Source organism: Phyllostomus hastatus, unplaced genomic scaffold, assembly GCF_019186645.2.
Source record: "Phyllostomus hastatus isolate PE091 unplaced genomic scaffold, TTU_PhHast_1.1 phas_contig_150, whole genome shotgun sequence".
NCBI lineage: Eukaryota > Metazoa > Chordata > Mammalia > Chiroptera > Phyllostomidae > Phyllostomus > Phyllostomus hastatus.
Genome location: NW_025333611.1, coordinates 29,424,410 through 29,450,176, shown reverse-complemented (window position 1 = coordinate 29,450,176; position 25,767 = coordinate 29,424,410).

The window sequence follows — 25,767 nt, the reverse complement described above, 5'->3', positions numbered from 1 at the left end:
TTCAGGTGCCTGCCATGTGGAAGATGAGGGACTTATGTCACAAAGCCCATCTACTGGGAAGATGGGGGACTCCTGTCTCAAAGCCCATCTCTACCTCTCATTGGAGGGAGAGGTTTTTGTTAAGGATGGAGAGGGGAACAGAACAAAGAGATCAAGGGAGAGGGTTGCAAAATTCCCTATGTGCAGACTAGCACAGTCCATTCTGTTAAGACAAGTGATGAACTGGTATGCATCATCCGGGTTTAGTCATCCTGGCTTCATGGATGTAGGTCAGCAAATCTCCCGAAATTGGGATGTTTGAAGGTGGAGTCTCTATTTTTGAAACTAGTTTCTAGGATTCTTATACACACATGCTGTTCATCTACAAGCCATGTATTAGTCAGAGTGAGCACTTATAGCATCAATGTCAAAAGAATGGTGGATGGGTTACAAATTCCCACTATTACATTATTATTGCATTTTACAGATAAGGTTGCTGAAGTCCATAAGAATTAAGTATCTAGCTTTAGGTTTCACGGTTATAAAATAGTGGAGTGCAGAAAGAAAAAAAAAGGAATTCTTTAAAAGGAACAGAATGGAAGAAAGAATGTAAAACAGAAGAGGAAAGGGGAAAAAGAAGGGGGAAAGGAGGGAAGGAGGAAGCAAAGAGATTGACAATGTGTCTCATGGGGGCTTCTAAAGATCTGGTAGTGATCTATTTTTTAATCTGCATAGTGGGTTGTCGGGAGCTGACCAACAGCCGACCCTTGACACATTCGGGACAGATGAGATGCATCTGCACAGCAGAGGCAACTGTGGTCGGATCTCCTGTCTATCTCTTCCTGTATGCCTGTCCCTGCTAGCAATAGGTGGTGGGATTTTTAGATATCTGTGTATTATAACAAAAAATCTGCATGATGCCTCTGATTCTGCGTGAAATGACTTGCTGACCACAGAACAGAAATCCCTAACAACCCTAATGTTGCCTAGTTCCCCCACCTGGGAAGTTAAGGACACAATTAAATGGGCAGACCAGCTGCCAGAACGCTCAAGGAAGCTGTTGCTAGGAATGTCCCCTTAAGGAGTCACCACTTAAAAGCTCAAGATTTATTAGAGCCACTACCCCTCCCATACCCTGGACAGGAATGTTTATTAATGGGACCAGGTGGATAAAAAAGCAAGGAGTTCTAGTTGAATATAATAATCTCAATACATGGAAATGAATACAAAATATGCCCCCCTCAAGATGTGTAAATCAAAAGACCTAGGCAGGAAACCAGTTACCTAACCTGGACAAATCTAACCTCAATGGACAATAGCTAACTTCTATATAACCTATAAATCACCCCTTGCACCCTTTTAACTTAGACCAATCCCTAGAATCTTAATAGACACCTAGTTACTAATTGGCACCTGAAAGTTTGTGCCCATATAGCTTTGTTGGCTAGCTGATTGATAACCCTCTTGGTCCAAATAACCTTTGTTTAACATGGTTGATCTGTGGGACCTCCTGGACTTTTCAGTTATTTCTTTGTTTAATATGATTGATCTGTAAAACCTTCTGTACTTTTCGAAGTTATTTCTATGGTAACCATTTCTGTTTTAATAATCACACTATCACCTGCTCCATTGAATATTGTATAACCTCCCCTATAAAAATAAAGATTGATTCTTCTCAGGGAGTCAGTCAGGCCTAAAGAGCCTGTCCTCTGGCACCCCACTGGGTGTCTCGCTCCATTTTCTTCGCCTGAGCTGTTCCTCCTTCGGGGACCCTGAGACCCGCTGAGGCTGCACCCCGGCAGTGGGTCATGGGTGTTTCTTTTAATATTATTCTTCAAAAGGTACTTAGATACTATATGGCAGTGGTCCTCAATCTTTTTAGCACCAGGGACCCATTCAATGGGGGTGGGGGGGGCATGAAACAGGAGAAGGAGCTCAGGCAGTAAAGCTTTGCTCACTCGCCTGCCGCTTACCTCCTGCTGTGCCGCCTGGTTCATAACAGGCCAAGAACCAGTACCAGCCCATAGCCCAGGGGTTGGGGACCCCTGCTGTATGCTATGTATCAGCACACTTACATACTGTATATGATATAATGTATCATATATTTCACAATTTATTTTATTTATTTATTCTTAGAAAGGAGGGAGAGAGATAGGGAGAGAAACATGGATGTATGAGAGAAACATTGATCAATTGCCTCTTTCACACCCCCAAATGTGGATTTGGCTTGCAAGCCAAGCATGTGCCATGACTGGGAATCCAACCGGCGACCCTTCAGTTATGGAATGACACTCCAATCAACTGAGCCATATCCACCAGGGCTGTTGCACAATTAAAAAATAATAATAATAGAAAACAAGAAGAAAAGCATTCCAAGAAGAATTAGAAATTGCTAAATACAACTCTAGGCCCTAACCCCAAGCTTATTATGCACAACAGCTTCGGTAACAGCTTTATCCAGGCATGTCCTATCTCACCTAACATCTTCCAGCAGCTCTTGGGGTATGTAGCACAGTTAACATACCTGAGACCTTTCTTGGAAAGAATTTCATTGCCTTCTCCTGCTGTAATCCTGCTCTGGCCAACAGAGAGAGTCGTTCCCTCCCTCCCTACTCTTCAAACTGCTTAAGCAGAAAAGCTGTTGCTTAAAAGCTATGTGGTCCACAGATGGGAGGACTGTGGCCACTACCACACTAGAGGCCAAAGAAGGGCAAGGACTGACTACTACCAGGAAGAATTTATTACATATAAACCCAGTGAGTACTGAAAGAACAGTCAGTTCCCAGCAGGGTTTTGGCATTTTTAGTGTTTGGGGCTGGTTAATTCTTTGTTGGGGGCTGGGGAGAGGCCTGTCCATTTTAAGATGTTTAGCATCCTTTGGCCTCTACCCACTAGATGTCAGTAGCATGCCCCTTCCCTAAGCTGTAACAACAGAAAATGTCTCAGACGTTGCCAAATGTCTGGGAAAGGGGTGGGGGGAAGAATCACTCCTTTTTGAGAACCACTGGTTTGCAGCCACTAATGGTGTTGAGGCAGTGGTCTACACGTGGGGTGCGACAGAAGTTAACACCTGCTTGAGTGTGGCTGGTAGGATAATAATATGGGTGTAATAATTTAGTTTTAATTTGAATATTTCACCTAATGTGTCATATGGTGTTCTTGAGTGTGATACGATGTTACCAAATTACATGCTTATGATTTTGTAATAAAAGATTTTGTAATTAAAAAGGGGGCATTATTTGTGCTGGACCCAGTAGAATAGGGGGTGTACTCTGAGGGCCACTTGCCCCAAAAGCCTCATATCCAATGCTTGGGAGTTGTGGGAAGACCCTTAAAACAAGGAAACTAGCTCCCTTCACCTGATAGATAGAAAAAGCTAAGAGGATCACAAAGAAAAGGGGAGAGAGCAAATGTGGAGTTGAAACCCTCGCAGTTAGGAACTTACCTAAGGTCAAACAGCTAGGAAATGATAGAATTGGGATTCCAGGATTATCTCCAAAGCCTTGTGCTGCAATGTGGGGGTTCCTGGAACCTTATTTTTCACTTATTCATTCATTCATCCACCCATCCATTTATTTAACATCTACTTACTTGGCTTCCACTAAGTGTCAAGCTCTAGGAATAGAGTGATGAATAAGACAGTCAATCCCTACATTCATGGGCTTTGTTGACTGTTTAGTGGGGGATAAAAACAATAACCAAACAATTACACAAGGAATTATTTAATAACAGTTATGACAAGAGCAGTGAAGAAAAAGTTTAGGGAACTACATGTGCTAGGATGTGGGCAGAATTAAAAAGTTGAAAATACAGATGGACATTAACCTGCCTCTCTGAAGCTTGGGAAAGGTTGAGTCATATTCTTCTGGGGACGAACATTGTGAAGATGATAGGCAGCCTGAGCACAGGGAAAAATGTATTTTTAATAGCTGTGATGACCATCTCAGCTATTATGGCCCCATCTTCACTGATCTAAGCTCATACTTAAATGGAAATTTACTTGAAAAGCCCTTTCTTTGCATAATGGAAAGGCAGGCTTGTCCACTTCCTTCTCCCCAAGGTAATAGCCCCAGGATATAATGGGAGGCCTTGCTACCAGCACTGCTCATCAGGGGCTTGCAGCCTGGGTACCCCCCTTCTCAGTGTCCTTCATCTCTATTAATAAGTGAGGTCCTCCTAAGGATGCCTCACCTCCAAGGTCACTGTTGAGAACTGTTAGGAAGAAGGAGAATTGATCAGGCTGACATCATTGTGTTGCTCAGCCTCTTTGTCTCAGGAAGATGAGCCAGAAGGGCTTCCTCTGCAGGGGCAGCAGGCTGAGCCTGATCACAGCAGGCTTCCCATCAGGCAGGCCAGAATGGTGGCTTCCCCCACGACGGCCACAGGACCCCACCCACACAAGGCTGCCCATGATGTCAAGCTGGGTGTAGTTCTATCCTTAACCAACCTAGCAACTTCTGCTTTCTCTCCTGGTGTAAAATTTTTTAACTTCTAAAGTGAATATTTAGTTAGATAATAAAAGAAGTCACAACAAAGATACAATTAAAAAAACTGACAAATGCCACAAACATTACGAAATCCAGGAGGGAGGAAACTCTATTTTTATATTAATTAACTCCTTATCACATATCAATAATACATTTTCCCGTATGTTTGAGGCTACAAACTTCTTTTTATTTAAAAAAAAAGTTGAACATTTCATTTTCACTTTATCAATGTTGACTGACAAGAGCTTCCTTTTGTTTTTCTTGTTTTTTGGTTAATGCATACAATAAAATGAGAAAAGTACACTGATCTTAACTGTACAGTTAGATGATTTTGCTACATATTCATATACTCATATAACTACCACTCAGATCAAGACATACATTTTTTTATTATTACATTTTACAGAAAGGGGATGTGTGCAAGAAATATCCATCAGTTGCCTCTTCAACAGTTTCCAGTTGGGGATCCCAAACCCCAGCCTGTGCCCTGACTGGGAATAGAACCAGCAACCCTTTGGTTCACAGGCCAGCACTCAATCCAGTAAGCCATACCAGCCAGGGCAAGAGATAGGTATTTTTGATCTGTAGTTGGGACTACATGTATGTGGACAGCTGACCTAAATTGTAGGTAGATTTTTTATTTCATGGTGGATCAGTGCCCCTAATCCCATACTCCCTTTGTTCCAGGATCAACTGTAGAACATTTCTGACAAGTGTTTACTCTTAGCCCAGTTTTATTACTAATAACACCATTTTTAACCATTAATTCAGGTCCAGGCATTAGGCTAAGTGCTTTATTTGCATGCTATCATTTGATCCTCGAAACACAGGACTACTACCATCTCAATTTTACAGAGAAAGAAAGAGAGTCTTGAGAACTTTAATGCTGTACCAAAGTTTACACAGAGAAGCAGGTGCCAGGGTGGCACTCGAACCCAGGTCTACCAGACTCCAAGGCCCACATGCCTAACCACTGCCATAGTAAGAGGCACCTGTGGGTACCTACTGCCTCCCCCATTTTCATTTTATTTTGCTTGTGTTCTCCAGGAACTTCTGGGCTCCCTTTTAAAACTAGGACAGAATAATCTCCACTCTCCTGCAATTTCAAGGCCTGGTTCCTGCTATTGAGGGAAACATGAGAGGACCTTGTAGCAGCCACATTTCTGGAGGCCACAGTGGCCACTGTGGTGGGCTTGTGGGCCCTCCCTGAGAAAACAGCAGAGCTCTCATTCTTGCCCAGGGTCCACGGGAGTAGAAAGTGCAGCCCAGCCCTGAGAATGCTCTTTATTTGGAGTCAGAGTGTAGAAGTCAAGGCTTTGGAGCCAGTCTTTGATTTGAGTCCTGTTTCAGCCAATTTCTAGCCAAGTGACCATGAGCAGTTAGTCTCTTAGAATGAGAGAGTTCCTTCAACTGGAATAGGAGGATATTAAGAAAAGTTTGCACCCTGGCTGGTGTGGCTCAGTGGATTGAGTGTCGGCCCATGAACTAAAAGGTCACTGGTTTGATTCTCAATCAAGGCACATGCCTGGGTTGCAGGCCAGGTCTGGCAGCCCATTTGGGGGTGTGCAAGAGGCAACTAGTAGATGTTTCTCTCCCTCTCTTTCTCCGTCTCCCCTCTCTCTCTAAAAAATAAATAAATAAATAAAATATTTTCAAAAAAGGTTTTTTAAAAAAGAAAAGGTTGCTCATAGGGTTGTTTTGAGGATGAGATGAAATTGTGCTGTGCATACAGTAGGTACAAAGATTGTTGTGTTTCCAACAGCCACAGGGGGACAGTGTCCTTCCACATTGGCCAGATTACCAACTGGTCTAGGTCAGCAGAGAATCAACCACAACAAATTTAGGGTCAGTGGCAAATAAAAACAAGGGTGAAGGAGAGGAAGGGAGGCAGGAGGATGAAACATCTGGGCAGAGAGAGACTGAAGTACAAGCTGGGAATCCTAAGCAGGCACCACAGGCTCAGGACCCAGTCTTTGCTGGGGTATCCTGCCTGCTGAGTGTGAGACAGCTCATGGCTGGCTCCTGCCTGCTCCAAGTTTTCTCTGCTTGTTGGAGGCTAATGAAATCCCCCTTTCCTCCTTCCCCCCTGCTCTGCCCTCCAAACTGAGTCTGGTCCCAAGCGGATCCAAGTTCAGTAAACATATCTCCACGTTATTGACCTCATGCTGAGGTGGCATGTAGCTCAGTCCAGGCTCCTTCTGCCAGGGGACACACAAAGATATGCACCCCACCCACCAGCCCCACTCCCAACCCTCAAGCCCTGAGCAAGAAAAAGTGCATCTTCTCTCCTTCCTCTCTAACTGGGGAGGCTGACAAGGAGGCTGAACCAAATCCCCATCCATACTGACCTAAGATAAAGAAAACTCATGAGTTCCCATGTATTGAGCCACCCTGGGGTTGCGCGTGAGGGTGTGCAATGAGTTAAGTACTAACTGCTTTACCTAGTTTTCCGAACAACCCTGGGAGAGCAGTGTCATTTCTGCCTTTTCACATGTGAGGAGACTGAGGCTCTGAGAAGTTAACAGCCATGGCACAAAGCCAGTGCACAGCCACGGCAGAATCCAAACCCAGGTTCATACCTAAAAACCTTGTTTTAACTAGTACCTTTCCATTGAAATTAACCTTTAACTCAGAGACAAAGAAACCAAGGCTCAGAGAAATTCAGCAATCTACTTGCGATCACACAATTATTCCTTTGCTTCATTAAGTCTGCTAATCTCCCACATCCCTGTGAACTGCCTTCATGGAACCTGTCATGTGGTACCTCAGATTGGAGCTGGTTGGGTAAGTGTCCCACCTCCCTGTTTGCTCCTTCCCATAGTGCCTAGTATGTGCCTGGCCATTGGCTTCCATGCATAGTCAGTACTTACTAATTGAAACTAGTGATTCCAAATGGCTGCCAGAGCCTCTCCTCAGCCCCTGCCTCTACAGGTCCCTTGGGCCCAAAGAAGTGTGATGACCTCAGATTGGGCCAAAGGCAATACTTGAAAGCTGCAGGCATCCAGCCTCAGGGTAGCAGCCAGAAGGCCCCAAAGCAAGTCTGATTTAATCCCATAATGGAAGGTGACTCAGATAAGGCTTTTATCAATCCTTCCTCAGCTGTGAAAGAAAAGACCTTCCCAGCATCTAGAGCAGTGGTCCCCAGCCTTTCTGAAACCAGGGACAGGTTTTTCCATGAATGGTGGGAGAAGGGATGGAGAGAACAGCAGACAGAGCTCAGGTGAGCTTCCCTCACAGCCTGGTTCCTAACAGGCCATGGACTGGTACTGGCCTGTGGCCCAGGGGGTTGGGGACCCCTGTCATAGAGGGATGCTTTGCATTGTCCTTGAGCTGCCGGGGGGTCTCCAAAGGAAGACCTGCCCCCCCTGGGAGGCCTAGAGGAAAGCAGAGGTATCAAGGGACACTCAGGGGTATTTGACTCCAGTTTTCATGACCAAGGGAATAGGAACAGAGGACATAAAATTCTTAATTATACTTAACAGTATAACAATAAAAATAATAACAACTATTATTCATTGGGCACAGTACTACGCTTTTTAATGCATTAAGCCCTCACAAAATGCCTGTACAGTCAGTACCATTGTCATCCTTATTACAGAAGTGAACCTCAGACTCAGGCAGGTAAGTTGCCTGCCCAAGGTCTCACAGTTGATGAAAAGGAAGAGCTGGGATCTGCATCTAAATTGTCCTGACTCCAATGTCCTGACTCCTCTTCAGCCTGCTGGTTGCCCATATTGCTCATACTCAATCATTCTTCCTCACACACTCCTTCACAACACCCCCCCACCCCGCCCCATCTTTGTTTGCCAGCACCTCATTTGCTTCCCCTCTTCCTGGAAGATTTCCAGGAAGCTTTATGTAACCACAAGCTGCCACCTCCCCATCACCCCAAAAGGGAAGAAATAAAGGATACAATAAGGTGAGCTGACCAATCAGGAGCAGAAGGGCTATACACCACCCTCCCAAACCCTAGGGGCTGCCACGCCAAAGGCAAAGTGAAGTCTGGCCTTCAGCCAACTGCTCTCTGTCCCTCCCCCACTCCTCAGCCCCAGCCTTCCCACCCTCACTTTTAATTTTTTCTAGATCAACTTTCCTTTCCAGCCCCTACCCCACTGGTCTTGTCATCCAAGAACACTTCTAAGTACCCACTGTTAGCAATAGACTAGGGATTTACCTCCCTTGCCAGAGAGGAACATGTACAATGCAATATTAATAGTTAGACTAGACAACACTGAGCACTTACTATGCGCCAGACACTTTTTCATTCTGAGCTTGAAAATGCAAGCAGAACACGTAGTAACTTTTATGTCAATTACAATGAGACTAACTCAAACAAGGGGAGGGATTCCGAGCACAGCCCCCCCAAGATGTGCGTATGTGATGTGCAGATTATTTTGAGCTAAAGGTAACCAAAACCTGCAGGCTCAAGAGAAACTTTTCCTCCTCTCTTAACTATCCAGAAGAATTTAAATTAGAATATAAGAGTTAAAACCAGAAACGACTTTTTATCTTACCTAGGTGGCAGGGCAAACTACTAATTACTAAACATGTGCTCTCCCTGCAATTACCTTGGGAAGCCCCTCATCCCTGCCTCAGACAGTTTTCTTTTATTTTATTGTATTTTTAAAATATTTTATTTATTTATATATTTTTCAAAAGATTTATTTATTTATTTATTTATTTATTTATTTATTTTCAAATAGAGGGGAGGGGAAGGAGAAAGCGAGGAAGAGAAAAATCAATGTGTGAGGCATGCTCCTCAATTGGGGATCTAGCCCTCAACCCAGGCATGTGCCTTGACAGGGAATCGAACCAGCAACCTTTCAGTTCACAGGCACTCAATCCAGTGAGCCACACTACCAGGACTTATTTATTTATTTTTACAGAGAGAGGAAGGGAGGGAGGAAGAGAGGGATATAAACATCAGTGTGTGGTTGCCTCTCACAGGCTCCCAACTGGGGACGAGGCCCACAAGCCAGAGCACATGCCCTGACTGGGAATCGAACTGGTGACCTTTAAATTCACAGGCTGGCACTCAATCCAGTGAGCCACACCTGCCTGGGCTCAGAAGGTTTTATATATCCATTTTCCCTGTCTCTGAACTTCTTATGAATGTGGGGTCTCTGACTCTCTCTTATATATGAGGCTCCCATACATATGTATGTATTAAATTTGGTTATTTCTCTTATTAATCTGTCTCATGTGTATTTGACTATTAAACCAGCAGGAAGAACCTTGAAGGTGGGGGAAATTTTCTTCCCCCACATAATATTCTACAAGCTTCTGTATGTACTAGGCCCAGTACTCTCTCAGGAGACAGAGGAGTATGGGACCAAAGAATGTGGACTCTGGACTCAGGCCAACTCACATCTGAGGTCAGCTCCATTACTGACTAGCTGTGCATTTATAGAGAATCTAATTCTAAGTCTTAGGTTGTTCATTGTTGGGAACTGCCCTGCCTGGTTTCAGAAGCTGTAATCCCCCGTGGCTAAAGCTGAGTAAAGGACCTTGGGACCATAAGCCACTTAGGAGACAAAGCTTAAATTCCTTATAGGGGCACCACCTCTGCCCCCTTTCTCTTCACCCTGCTTGGCCCTGGGTGGATGACTGGTTAGCCAATGATGGGTAAGATTCCGCAAAAGAGGAATGACCTAAGACAGGCATGGTCATGAAGGGGCCCTCAAGGAAGGACTTGGGGGCTATAGAAAAAGGGGGTGAGGACACTCGCCCCTTGGCTTTGACATAGCCTGGGTCCTCATTCTGTCTGCAAGAAGTCTCCTAATCTCTTGGCTGCCTTACTTCCCTTACCTGACTTTAGCCTGAAATAATGCCTTAAGCCTGAAACAATGCTGGAGGTGGGTTCAGCCCTGTGCTGGAAAGGGCAGGTCCCCTGGGGCAATCAGGCCTAAGAAAGAATTAATAAAATCCTATAAAACCTACTTTGCTAATACCCTCAATTCAAATGATAAGGGTCCAAGCAGGAAATGAGTTTGTTCCCCAAAGTTTTGTGGCCCTTTAACTATCTGACCCTGACTTAGAATAAGCCCTCAGAAGTTCTTTGAAGTTATCTCTTGTTTAATCATTTCTGACTGACAATGATTGATGAGCTTTACATATACACCCTGTATTCCTGTGCAAATTGAACCCAATAAAAGCTTGTCAAGGTAAGGGTCTAGGCGCCCTCCTCTTGAGAGAGTCACCGAGGTGCTCTAAGGTGCTGTCCCCCTGAGAGAGAAGCCGCACTGTCCCTTTTCCTCCACAGGACTTGGTAGTCTGTGTGAATTTGTCTTATCTCATCCATAACGCTGCGGACCCCAGGAGCCGGGATCCGAGTCAGTTCATCTATAAAAAGTATATAATAACAGTTCTTATTTATGAAGGTTGTTGAGAGGAGTAAAGAAATGATGTACATAAAGTGCTTAGCAAACTCCCTCACCCCTAATGATCAATCAAAGTATGGCAATTATGATTACTTATTACTATAATGCTAAGGTGAAATAGCTAAATAATTCCAAACATTTTTTAAGCTCTTCAGACCTAAGCAAGATTTTTTTTTTTAATTACATGGTTGTAGCTGATTAGACTTAAAACTACTGTGCTCCTTGGGATTAATAGGTCAAGGGCGTTCCACATCATTCTTCGTGCTGCTTAGAAGGGACCTTGTTTGGAGCTGTTATAACAAATGGTTGATGGTGAGCACATATAGATCTCAGTACCTGAGCCTGGGCATGAATTAGCACAGGGAGAGCCAGAGGGGCAGCCTTTCTGGATTTTTTTGGCTCATATACTAGTTTGCTAGGGTTGCTGAAACAGTATCACCGTGGCATCAACAACAGAAATGTATAGTCTCCAGTTCTGGAGGCTGGATATTCAAAATCAAGGTGTCAGTAGGGTTGTTTCCTTCAGAGGACTGTAAGGGAGAATCTGCTCTAGGCCTCTCCACTGGCTGGTGGTTTACTGGCAATCTTTGGCCTTCCTTGGCTTGTAGAAGCACTATCTTGATTGCTGCCTTCATCTTTACATGACATTCTCCCTGTGTGCTCCTCTATATCCAATTATCCCCTTTTTGTAAGGATACCTGATGTATTGGATTAGAGACCCACCCTACCCCTGTATGAACTCAACTAACTGTATCTGAACTGACCCTATTTCAAGATACAATCACATTCTCAGGAAATGGGTGTTAGGACATCAACATATGAATTTGGGGGGACACAATTCATGTTAGCACTTCTTGACTAAACTCATGTTTGTATATTTAAAATTTTGTCCCTTTATTCCTGTGGTCATGCTGAGCTTCTAAGCCCATGAACCCTTACTCTCCACTCTTCTCATCTACCTGCTTTTCAATATTTCTACACCATTAGCATCCTCTTAAAAATTACCATTTTACTTTCCATAGCTTTCAAACTGCTTTTCAACCCTGGGATAACCATACTGAAGGCTCGATGTTTATTCAAAAACTTGACTAGGCACTAGGCTCTGAGAAAACCACAACAACCAAGACCCAGTCCCTACCAGGTTAAAGTGGATACTAGAGCATTTACTTTAATTTTAATTTAATTTTAGAGCATTTCCCTTTAATATCTGGCTCCAGCAGCAAGCCTTGTCATATCTTTATGATCATAGCCACCAATAAAACACTTACAGATTTTAATCTGCATACATGCCAGGCACTGGATAAAGAATTTTGTATGCACTATTTCATTTAATATTCAGATTGATGATATGATGTGGGTACATTGTTATACCCATTTTACTGATGGGAATAATAGACATTTAGAAATATACACTCTCAGATGGCCTTGCCTCCTTTATCCTGCTTCTTTATCTCAGTTTAAGTCCTCTAACACCGCCTATCCTAAGGTCCTCAACATCCTTTTAAAAATTGTGTGATCATGTAATGCAATTTTTGAGAACCTCCAGGTGCTGTCACTATAATGACAATATATCCAAGGTACATGGGTAAAAAATGTTTCTCACCTTGGCTGGTGTGGCTCAGTGGATTAAGCACTGGCCTGTGAACTGAAAGGTTGCTGGTTCAACTCTGGTCAGGGCACATGCCTGGGTTGTGGGCCAGGTCCCCAGTTAAGGGTGTGGAAGAGGCAACCTGTTGATGTATCACATCGATGTTTCCCTCCCTCTCTTTCTCCTTCCCTTCCCCTCTCTCTAAAAATAAATAAATAAAATCTTTAAAAAAATGTTTCTCAACTAGTTGTGGTTAAGACTGCTTTAATAACTGCCGGCTTATGTTGAATGTTCACCCCTGGTTCCCATGTGGCCAAGGGGACAGGATCACATGGTACATACTTGGCCATCCATGTCTAGCTTTTTGGCAAGACTATGAGTGGGAACAATTCCTGGGATGACAAAACAAAGCATGTATACTCAACAATTCTGGAGACAATAATGACCTAGTTGACCAGGCTCCTTACATTGTTCCAAAACATTAGCTAGCAGATAAATTTGTGAACAGTTTTAATAATGGCTTCCATTTCTTAAGTTCTCATTCTAGTATCTAATTTAATCTTCACAACAACCCTTCCTGATAGGCATTATCGTTCCTGTCTTACAGATGAAGAACCTGGGGATCAGAAAGGTTAAGTGAGAAGTAGGCAAGTCACAATGAGCTAGGATTGAAATCTGTGTCTATTTGACTCCAAGCCTTGTGCTCCTAATGTCCAGTGGGAGGAGGCTTATACTGTCACAGTGAAAAGCACGTTCCAGCTGCTGCTCTCTAGCAGCAATCTCAAATACAGGGTCTGGCACAAATAACACCCTTTTTTAATTACACAATCTTTTATTACAAAATCATAAGCATGTAATTCAGTAACATAACAATATCACACTCAAGCACACCATATGACATTTTAGGTGAAATGTTCAAATTAAAACTATAAGTTATTATACACATGTTATTACCCTAACAACCACACTCAAGCAGGCCTTACTTCTGCTGTACCCTGAATGTTTGTAAGGTCTACAAACCTTCTTCAAATTTCATTTACATCAATGGCTCATATGAGCCTCCAGCCACCTCTGCAGTAGTCAAGGCAGGTTCAGATGAAGTGCATTGTCCACAGGTGGGACTCCCAGCCCCAGGCTCCAGGTTGTGGTGGTTGAAAACCTGATCTGCGATCTGCAACAGTTCAGTCATCAGGGGCAGTGTCTGTCTGGGTCTCCCGGTTCTCCAGAATTATAGGAGATTGTGTAAATTAAGCAGCTCCTCTCTCCAACTCCCACCCCCACTGTGAAACACCCACCCCCAGTAAATTTTGGCCTCTGTAGCCCCTTTGTAAGTAATAGAAGATGGTACCCACCCTCCACACCCACCTCTCTTCCACCAAGTTCAGAAAGGAAAGCACAACAAGGATTTCTGGTTCAGGGAGAAAGCTACCTCCTTTATACTTGGCTTCTTTTCCATTAAGATTGAAAGTTGCAAATCAATCAGGAGAAAATTGCCCTCGGGACTGTTGAGCAGACATCTTCGCTCAAATCAGACCCTGCATGCATGTGTCAAAAGCACCTCACACTCTTCATTCATTGCCAGCCAAGTCTCTGGGGCAGTGCAATTGATTTAGGAGCATTCACTCAGATCTAACATTCACTGCACACATCTTTTGTGTATTGTAGCTGCCAAGCAAGCCATCTGATTACTACTTCTCACTCACTGGTCCGATGGACAAGGTGAATCTATATTGTGATAAGGAGAATACTAGAGAATGAAGGACAAAGCTGATGTTCCCCACATTTCAGGATTACCAAACTGAGAAAGCAGAGTTAATAAAAATCCTCCAGATTTGAAAAGAGTGAGGGAAGAAGCTATCACTGAATTTCTACCACATGCCAGGTATTCGGCATACATTAGTGCATTTAATCTTCACAAGTCTAGTAGGTTGATGCTATTAATACATTTACAGGTATAAACAGTATTTTAACTATCGAAAGTAGAATTTCTTAAACATAATAATAAATTATGAATAGGTTTTATGAGTGGAACATAATCTTTAAAACTAATTTCTCTCACAGAAGAAGGGACCTGGGAAGAGCTCCCTAAGCAGAGTGGTTAAATGGTCATCACTCTCTTACTGCTTTGCCTCACTGTCATCTTCTATAAGAAACTTAAAGTGCACTTCTGTGGTCAGGGGAAAATCTGGATTTCAATCATGGCTCTTCTGGTAATCAGGAAAATGAATTCCCTGTAAGTATTCCAACAGAAGGAATTCAACACAGGGTATATAACACTGTGGCCAGTCAGGTGATGGAAGAACTGAGAAGCCAAACAGGGGAAAGTGAGGTAACCCAGCGATTAGCAAGAGCAGGAAACCACCACCATTCCTGGTCTGCAGGCCAAAGGAAGGAGCTGCTTCAGGGGTTCAGAACAAGGCCCCTCCAGATGTGCCTCTGTGGTATGCAGACTGTTTTGAGCTAAAGGCAACCAAGACTCTGTAGGCTCAAGAGAAACTCACCCACCCCTTAACTACCTAGAAGAATTTAAATTAGAGGTCTGGCTAATGATAAGAGCTATCACCAGAAATAACTTTTTATGACTTCTCTATATGGCAGGGAAAACTACTAATTACTGAACGTGTACTCTCCCTGAAATTACCTTCTGAAGCCCCAAGGTACCTTACCTCATACACCTCTTGTGTATGTGGGGTCTCTGATTCTCTCATGTATGTGGGTTGCCCATACATACAGTTTAGTTATGCAAACTCAGCCAAAACCCAGGAGACAAGGAAGCTTGGGAAATGCAGCCTGCTGGAAGGAGGGATGGGGTAGAGGAGTGGGGGTGGCCCACCTGTGACACAGTATCAGAAGGGGAGCAATGGATCTGAGGCCAAACAGGCAAATGATGGGCCCAGGTCTTGCTAACTGCAAATTTCTTCTTTATAAAATAGTTCTATTTCACCAGGTTGTTGTGAGAATTAAAGGAGCAAATCTAAATAAATATTAGCACAGTCCCTGGCAGGTACTACAGAGGCAGCTAAAAGTAATTTTTCTCTAGATGGGAAAACCAAGATTCAGAGAGATTAGGAGATTTGCTCATCTTGGACAGGCCACTTCATTTCTCTGAGCCTCAGTTTCCTCACTCTACCAACTCACTGGGCCGCTGAGGGGCTTCATTCTTCCTGTAAATATTTACTGAGCCCCTTCATCTTTGGGGCTCTGTGGGTACAAGGCAGGCCTACCCAGTCCTTGCTCTCCTGGAGTTTACAGCCTGCTCGGGAGAAAGACATTGACCAGAAAGCTGTACAGATGACACTGTGATTAAGTTCATGAAGAAGAAGTAAGTACTGGGAGGGTGGGTTACACTGTGGCCTGGCCTCATCTGGGGAAGTCAGGAAGGCTTTCCTGTGCCAAAGTCACTGGACTCAGGATGAGTGGGAAGGGGCTTTCCTGAGGAGGCGGGTCAGAGTGTGCCAGGGAACAGCACAAGGAGCAGTTTGGAACGTTTCACATCGCCCCCAGCCTTTCCCGGGTCGGGCTGCAATGCTGACTCACGAGGACCTCTTGCACCCCACCTGGCATCCCGCCCTTCACAGGGGCCCCCGGGCAGCTCAGGCAGGATTGCCTTAGGCAGCACCTGCCCCGCCTGGCTGTGCACAGTGTCCCGCTGGAGCCGCCAGACCCAGGCTCAGCTCCCGCGCTTCGCAGCCTCACAGCCCCTCGCCCAGGGCAGCCGTTGATAGTCCGCTAATGCATATCGAATTTTTGTTGAATTCGGCTCAAGGCTCGTGCAGAAAGCGCTGCGGCGGCACTGCCAGATCCTTTTAATTCCCTTTGCATCGATCCCGCCGTTAATGACATAACCTTCTACCTTAATTAACGGACAACTGCATTAGGCGGCACACCTCCTCCGCACGCGCCCCGCGGCTTCCCCACCACGCGTGCCAGGTGTGGAACGCTGCCGTCACTGCCCCAGCTACACCCAGGGTGCTGCTCCGGGGCAGGAGAGGGGGACAGTGTTTCAGGGTTTGGGTGCCCCTGCCATCCGTCTCAGTCAAAAACCATTTACCGTCCTGTTGTTGCTATGTACCAACACTGGGCAAAGCACTTAATACACTTTAGCTCACAGATTCATTACCAAGACTCAAGGGGCAGAGAGGAAACTGGGGCTCACAGGTGGAGAAACACACCATAGTCAAGGACATGCAGCAAGCTACTGAGGGAGGCGGGGCTCCCGCCTGTCTTACCCTAGATGGTGCCCTTAGCTCCCAGGCTACCTATCCTCCAACATACAATTGAGACTATACTACATAGGAAATATATTCTGAGTGTGAAGTGCTTAGCGGACTACCTGGCGCATAAACACACTCTATAAATTTTTGTGTGGCAGGATACTTATTGAAATATTCATGCAGGTTTACTCTTCTTTGGCTCTCCTCTCTTGCTGCCTGTGACTTCTTGCCAAACATGAACACAGGTGTCCTAAAGTTTGTATAATTTACAAAGTTCTCCTTCTCCTTCTCTCACACACATACACACACACACACACACACACACACACACTGCATACTGGATTCAGGGCAGGACTTGCCCCCGGTTTCATTTATAAAATAGAAATATTACCTTTAGTTCTGTTTAAGATATATCTTCTAACCCCTACTCCCCACAAGCATGATATACTAGGGATTTTGTGGCAATGGTACTAGTTTGGGCAGGACCTTTCCACATGCATTACAGATTACTGAAATGATTTGGCTGTTCACTCTGATTCTCCTCATCCTGGTTTGTATGCCTTTATTTTCATTTTGTTGTATTGTGTATGTTTTATAAGACACTTAAAATCTCTCCTGGGATAAGGAAAAATATGAAAAAGTATATTTAAAAGTAAAACAGATGAGCCCTGCCTGGTGTGGCTCAGTGGATTGAGTGCCAGCCTGAGAACCAAAAGGTGGTCAGTTTGATTCCCAGTCAGAGCACCTGCTTGGGTTGTGGGCCAGGTCCCCACTATGGGGGTGTGTAAGTGGCAACCACACACTGATGTTGCACCCCCTTTCTTTCTCCCTCCCTTCCCCTCTCTAAAAATAAGTAAATAAAATATTTTAAAAAATAAAAGTAAAACAGATGAAATAGCAAGTCAAGTGTCTGGTCAATATATACGAAATTGAAATGGCATTTGGTGGTGAGGAAACTGAGGCTGGGAGAGGTTCATGGACTTGTTCCAGCATGGCAACGAGACTTCAGGACTGGACATGCTCTGTCCATGCTTTGTCCACCACCTCCTCTCTTCCCTTCTGCTTGCTGGGAGTCATCTTCCCACCCAAGTCCTAAGGCCTTGTACTGTCCACTTCCTGCAGGAGAAACCCAGATTTGACAAGTTGCTAACGCCCAACACTGAAGTAGATATTAGGTCAACAGATCTCCAGCCAACCATTTCCTCTTCTTCTGACAAACCTATTAGATGACATTTTTTAACAATAGGGCCCATCATTTTCAAGATCAAGAGACTGAAGCCTGGCAAGATTAAGCAATTAGCTTGAATTCACCCAGCTGATGAGGTACAGTTTACCCTTGAATAACACAGGTTTGAACTGCATGGGTCCACTTACGCATGTTTTCTTTTTTCAATAAATACCCATTGGAGTTGCAGATGTTAAGGGGAAGCAGCATGCATTGATCTACACCATTTATATAGGGGACTTGAGCAGCTGCTGATTTGGGTATGGGGAGGGGTCTTAGAACCAATTCTCCTGTGGATACAGACAACTTAAGTTTATGGGAAATCAAAAGTCATATCTGAATTTTCCACTGCGTGGGGATGGGGAGGGGGTGTCAGCTTCCCTTACCCCCATATCATTCAAGGGTCAATTGTGGTTTTGCTAAGATTCATACCCAGCTCAAGGTGGATTCACTTTCCATAGTTGTCTTCTCACTACAATATGCTTTCACTGAACCAGAGAGCTGCATTCCCTAAGATCTGCCATGTAATTCCTGAGGAATTAAGAGTATTTGATTTGGCAGAGGAAGGGGTTTATTTCTGGGCTCCTTTACCACAGAGTTCCCCGATAGGGAAGGGGGTTGGATGGGGAGCCAGTCTGAATCAGATTGTCTCTTTCAGAAGACACAAGGAGGCATTGTGGTAGAGGCTGTTTAAAGGGCAGGCAGAATCTGCCTGGGGCAATTGGGAAATGAGGCAGACCTCCTAAATGCCACTGAGAGGGAGGAAAGACATGGCCTCCCTCTGACACCCCACTATAGGATACGATCATCTCTCAGGTTTCCTTCCCTTCCTAAGAAACACTTCTATGCTGATCTCCATCAGTTGAGCTTCTCTATCCTTTCTGATCTTACTCACATGTTGCCTCCTTCTGAAGCCTCCACCCTGGATTAACTGCCCCTCCCCCAGGGTCTCATAGGCCTTGGGTCACAGGCACTTTCACAGCTTGCACAGAGCCTGCTTCAAATCCACTTGCCAGCGATTAGCTCTGTGAATTTAGGCCAGTTTACCTTCTAGACAGCTGTTTCTTCATCTGTAAAATGGGAATAGCATCTTCCCCTAGAGGGCCGTGAAGAAGTTTAAACTGAAATATGCATGCAGGATGAAAAAATTCATGGCCTAACTCTCTCCTCTGAGGAGCATGGAGAGGGCGAGGAGTCTGGCCAGGTGGCTGCTTGTGTATACGATAAAGACAGACAGATGGGGAAAGAGAATTTTAAGTCTTGCTATGTTGAGCAAAAAGGAAAAAAGACTCATGGACATGGACAACAATTGTAGAGGGGGGGGGTGGGTATAAAGGGACTAAATGGTAAGGGGAAAAAATACAACCAAAAAATTTTTTTAAAAAGGACTCAGTCAGTGCCTCCTAAAGGCCCTTCACCTTCACCTCCACTGTATTAGCCCAGAAATCTGAGAATAAGTCCCCCGAACTCCAACCCCCACCCTCACCAATTTAGACGTGAGCTTATGTCAACATGCACAATAGAACAAAAATATTAAGATTATGGGCTCTGAAGTGATATAAAATGAAGTTCAGATCCAAGGTGGATGACCTTGGATGAGTGATTTAAATTCTTTAAAATGCACTTACATCATGAAGTGGACACCATAGTACACTCTGGAGATCCCTCTTCAAGGACAGCTTTTGAGCCCCAGACTTTGGGAGTGGTATTGGCAGCAAGCCTTCCTCTCTCCACCCCTTCTTGTGGGCCTTGCTGCAGAGGATCACCTGGTCTAAGACACTCCCCTTCCTGTGACAGCCCTTATTAACAATTAATTGATGCAGGAATACAAAAGCTTGGCTGTATTGACCCAGGTTGGAATAACTCTGAAGGGTTCCTCTCCAGGCAGAGTCCCTGTGGGGGGATAGTCCTTAGATCTGCATTACAGCTCAAACTCCACCTCTGCTCATACCTGCTTCTATCATCTTCCTTCCACGTGTGTTGATCCTAAAGGCAGGCACTCCTTAATAAACATTGAGCACATTAAAAAAAAGTTTTGTCCCTGGCTTGTGTGGGTCAGTGGATTGAACACATGCCTGCAAACCAAAGTGTTGTCAGTTGGATTCTCAGTCAGGGCACATGCCTGGGTTGTGAGCCAGGTTCACAGTTGAGGGTGTGTGAGAGGCAACCACACATTGATGTTTCTCTCCCTCTCTTTCTCCTTCCCTTTCCCTCTAAAAATAAATAAATTCTTTAAAAAAAAGTTTTCCTGTGTATTTTTTAAAAGACTATGCAAAAATTATTTAAAGTTTTTACAAACATTGTGGATATAAGATTGATACCATGTGGAGATGAGACCATGAGGCAGCTCAGCTTTTAAAAGGGTACACAAGTAAAGCTCTTAGTGCATGTTTGACACATACCGAATACTCCAATAATGATGTCTCTCACTATTATTTGTCTGTCTCCACCACGAAACTTCTCATTTCTGTGCCAACCTACTGTCTGCCCTACCCAGCCCACGGTGAATACTTAGCAGGAAGAAGCCTCCATGGGAAACTGAAAGCCAACCAAAGTCTAGGAAGATCAGACTCTTGGAACAAATGTCCTGACACTTTGGCTGACCACAGCAACTGGGACAGGGGTCAGCACCCGGAAGGGGCAATTTGCTGCTATTCCTCTGTGGAGGATGGGTCCGCCCTTTCTTTTTGTCACTGTTTCCAGGCCAGACACAGCCTTGCTTTATCTTCTCACCCACACACACTGACCTCTGTGCCCTGGGATGTCATCGAGAGGGTGAGGGGTCATGTGGCTCCCCATGGTTAGAGATATCAAGAGTGCAAGGCCAGATTTCTGCATATCAGTTCCCCAAGATTTCACCGCAGCAGCTCTGCAATTCAGTGTGCTCAGAGGAGAACCCCTGCCCCCAAACTGAGGAGAGATGAGTGAAAGGAAGACCTGAGAGCACCTTCTATCATAGAACTTCGGTCAGAGAAGACTGCTCATTATCCCCCACAAACTGTCTGCTTTTTTCAGTCTTTGCACATGCTCACACTGATCTCTAGGGTGCCCTTTCCCCATGTCTGCATAATAAACCCTATTCATTCTTCCAGGCCCAACCCCAAGAGCTTCTCTTCCAAGAAACCATCTCTGCAGCCTGAAAGAGCTCCCTCTGACCCCTCATCATGGCCTCTGTTGTAATGTAGGAAGTGGGGTTCTCACCCCAACATTGGAGAAATATTGTGTGGATCAAAGATGGTGGCTGAGAGTCAGGAAGGCTGCAGTTCGATTTCTGGATCAGCTACTTGTTAGTCCTATAACCTTGGACAAGTAGTCTGCCTCCCTAAGACCCCTTGTGAAACAAGGAAAATAAAATAGGGTAGTTCTGTAAAGTAAATGAAATAATGTTCATTAAGTCATTAGCATGGTGCTTTACACACATTAAACTCTTAATAAGTGTTAGCTATTATAATTGTCTGTCTCTCTTCCACCCTCACACCCACCCATGGTATATCAGATGAGGCTGTGACCAGCTCAATATCTGAAGTGGAATTTTATTGTAAGGAGTCTCCCAGGTTCCAGATGTGAATAGGATTCCTCCTGAGAGAAGCAGAGATGTTGAAAAGAGATTGGAATTTCCAAGGATTCCAAGAGATTGAGGGAGATCAAAGATTCCAAGAGAGGAATGAGGGTGAGAGCCTATTACTGTAGGTCAGAGGGAATATAGAGGCAAAGACGGAGGGTTATCACACAAGGATATTGTCAACTTTTTGTCGGGGAAGAAAAACTTTTCCTCTACCCTGTTAGAACTGGAGGCCTGTGAATGAAGCTAATAAAAGACAAATTAATGTGGGTAAAGGCAAAATTTTTATTAATATTTACCTGCAGAAAAGAAGTAAACCCAAGTCTTGGGGTTAGACTCAGGGCATTATAGATCCCCCCTTTTTTAAATTTAATTTTTAGAAAGAGAGAGAAACTGATTTGTTCTCCCACTTATTTATGCATTGATTGGTTGATTCTTGTATGTGACCTGACTGGGGATCAAATCCACAACCCTGGTGTATGATGATGCTCTATCCAACCTAGCTACCTGGCCAGGGCCTTACATACCCTTTTAACAAAGGAAAGAGGCTTTGGGCTCAAAAGGACAATAAATTGTGGGGAAGTGACTAGGAAATATATGGGGGAAACTAATGGAAGGTAAGGGCTATTTGAGTAATGTCCATTTATGCCAATTCATCTTGGTGTTGACTCCCTGTCTTTAGTTATGCCCTGCTTTCAGGGAGATAAGAGGCATGCAGAGAGCTCTTCCTGCCTCTGTTGATTCTTTTTTTTGTTGTTGTTATTATTATAGATTTAATTCATTTATTTTTAGAGAGAGGGGAAGGGAGGGAGAAAGAGAGGGAGGGAAACATCAATATGTGGTTGCTTCTCAAGTGCCTCTTACTGGGGACATGGCCCACAGCTCAGGCATGTGCCCAGAGTGGGAATCAAACTGGAGACCCCTTTGTTTGTAGTCCGGCACTCAATTCACTGAGCCACACCAGCCAAAGCTGCCTCTGTTGATTCTTAATTGCCTTCAAGTAATAATAATCCTCATGCCAAAATGGCATACTTTGGGGTGGCATATTCTGATCCTCTTCATTTTGCCTTCCTCTTCAACTGCAAGGACCAGAGTCTAGCAAGCCCCATAGTAACAAAGCCTCCTTCTGCAGCTATAATGAACACCTCAGATCTAGCTCCCAGAGCAGTTCTCAGATGCAAAGAAGCTGCAGTACCTGGCCTGTGTTCCTATGTTCCCATCCCTTCAGGGCATCTAAGAAGGAATCTCAGAGAAGACACTCCTAGGCCAGGGAGGAAGCCATAAAAGAAGCATATCTGGACCTCAGGTGATTAAGATTTACCCCAATTTTCTGACAAGAGTCTCTGCCTTTGGGAGTTCTGGTGAGCCACACTGACTTCTCTGAGAACTGCCCTCCACTAATAGGCCTGGGATCCTGTTATTCTTTTAGAAGAATGTGCATATGCTTTCTTTACCCAGCTGACAGGCCTAGGATAGATCCTCAATCCAGAAAAGCCAATTTAGAACCTGTGCACAAACAATCAGATTTTCCATCAATTTGGAATTGGGATTGGAGATCATTTAGCTGAAGTCACAGGACCTAGAAGGTCATGCAGAGGACACAGGCCTGAAAAGAGAATGAAGTAGATAGTCTGTGATGTCTAGGTCTTCAAGAGATAGGGCTCAAACCCTGGCTGGTGTGGCTCAGTGGATTAAGTGCCAGCCCAAGAGCCAAATGGTCACCAGTTGGAAGTCAGGGCACATGACTGGGTTGCCAATCAGGTCCCCAGTGGTGGGGCACACAAGAGGCCACTACACATTTATGTTTCTCTCCCTCTCTTTCTCCTTTCCCCTCTCCCTAAAAATAAAATTTAAAAATCTTTAAAAAAAGAGATAGGACTCAAAACTGGTTCCTGACTGGCCAGTTCCAGCTCTCCTATGGCCTGGCTGAACTTCCTGGGATTGAGCTGCATGACGCTCTCTTTTTTACTAAGTAATTCCAATGTTTCTGTTACTTGAAGCTTAGAGACCCTTGGCTAAGGCACGTTCTTTGACCCCATGGCTTGTACAAGGTCCCTCAGGGCCTGAGCTTCCGACCCAAAGCTCTGGCTTCCATCCTGGAGTTCAGACCTTGAATAGTGAGTCTCCCAGGGGCAACATGCCCAGATAGAATTCAGCCCACATTTGGAGGGAGAGCCAGCACCATCACCCACCACTGTTCCAGGGCAGGGAGTGGAATACATGGTACCCACAGGTCCTCTCCCAGAAATAACAATAGTAATAGCTGACACTGATGGCACCATGCTGTTATATTCTCTCCAGTCCTCAAAACAACCCTGACTGGTTTTAAATGTTTTTACTATTATCTAACTTAAAATATACACAGAGATCAAAACAAGCATAAATTCCTCATGCTTATAAGCTTTTATGGAAATAGGAAGCCAAAAGATTGCCAACCAAAACCACTAAAACTAATATAAACATTAGTTGATATTGTCAATTACTTTTTAACTGCAATTAAATTGCTGATGTTCTATGTATTAAAAATAAAGCAAACAAAAATTGTAACTCTTTAAGTTAGGTATTCCTGTGGGCATCTGTGCTGTAGATGAGGAAATGGTGGCTCAGAGGGGTAAAGAATATCTCCCAAGGTCAAACAGCTGGGCATTATAATCAACCAAGATAACTATAGAGTCCTAACTGCCCAAACTTGAGGCCCAGCTGCCAGTGTCCTGGGCTGCCCCTTCATTGAAATGGAGCTCATGAATGGGTAGGGATAGATCTTGAAAAATACAGCCTGGAACAGAGCAAGTGCTTGTTAAAGGTTTGTTGACTGACTGAAAGATTGAATGAGTGAATTTGAAGATATGCAGTTGTTTAAAAGACAGTCTGCTTCACCCTGACCATGCAGAGGCTTACAATTCAGTACTCTTTACTTATCGCTGTTGCCAGCAGCCCTTCCCACCTCATTACCCAGAAGCTAGTCTAATGGCATTAACCATCCTGGCCAGCCAGGATACCATTAAGAATTTCAGCCCAGCCTCTGTGCCCCCACCCTTGATCTTGGCTCTGGGCCCTGGGCTGGGAGAGTGGTCTGGTTGTTTACCAGGAATTTGGACCTTCTTCAGAGAAAAGCACAGATGACCTATTAGTCTAATTCAAGCACTTAGCAAGGAATGACTGTACCATTCACACCCCAGCCCTAGACTAATGGAGCCAAAGAGCCAAAGCAAATGGAGAGGTCTTGACAGCTCAGAGATCTTCCTGAGAGGGGAAGAATGGGAAGTTCCAGCCAGTGCCCCACTGGACTTTGCAGGGAGGCAGGTTTTGGGGGCATTTCCTGGGGCAGGGTGGGCTATGGGGATACAAAAATGTGTAGGGAGAGGCTTCCCTATTTCACCCATCACTCTGGCAGCTACTCTTCACATCCTACCACTAGTCACCTCCTCATTGCCTTAAAACTTAGCTGGAGAAAAATAGAAAAACAAGCAAATATCCATCAGTGCAGAATGGGTTAAATAAAATGTGTATGTAGAAATATGCATTCATACAAGTCCATGTTATACAGGTGATAAAAAGGATGATGTAGCCCAAGGTCTATTCATGGATGCTGAAAGATGCTAAGACTTAGAGTTTGATGTGTAGCATCTGCCTCCGCTTATGTAAAAATTATACATACCCATAAATTCTCGTGTGCACAGATGCACAGGGAGTAGGTTTGGAAGTTTGAGAGTAAGATTTTAAAGATTTTTTAATTTCTTCTTGAAAATTACCTATATCATCCAAATTCTCTACAAAAACCTTATACTATAATTGTTAACTTATTTGAGTTCTTACTACCTATCAGTCACAGTGCTTTTACATCGATTATCTCATTTCTTATAAAGTAGGTTCTAGGCTCCTTCTGTGTTGCAGGTATGGATAGTAAGGCCCAAAGGGGTTAAGCCCAAGGTCACATAGCTAATGACTGACAAAGTCAAGTGTTGTTGGAGGATTAAAAGAATTAATCCTCATGTACTTGCATACAGTAGGGGCTCAATAACTGAGGGTTATCATTATGATAATTGCATAGCACTTATCACTCTGTATTTTAAATTTTACTATCTTGTTTCTTCCTCTGCCCTGGTGTGTGAAAGCCTTTAAAACTGCATTCGAGTATTATTACCTTGGAATCTCCTACACTTAGCACAGCGCCTTGTACCCAGCACTCATCAGGTGCTTATGGAAAGAGTGAGTGAATGAGTTGTCAGACAAATGTCCACAGCTTTGTAAATATATTCTTCTGACTACGTTGCATAGGTGGCTATTTCCTTATCCCGACGGGATTTCCAATTAGATCAAGAACCAGTCTCC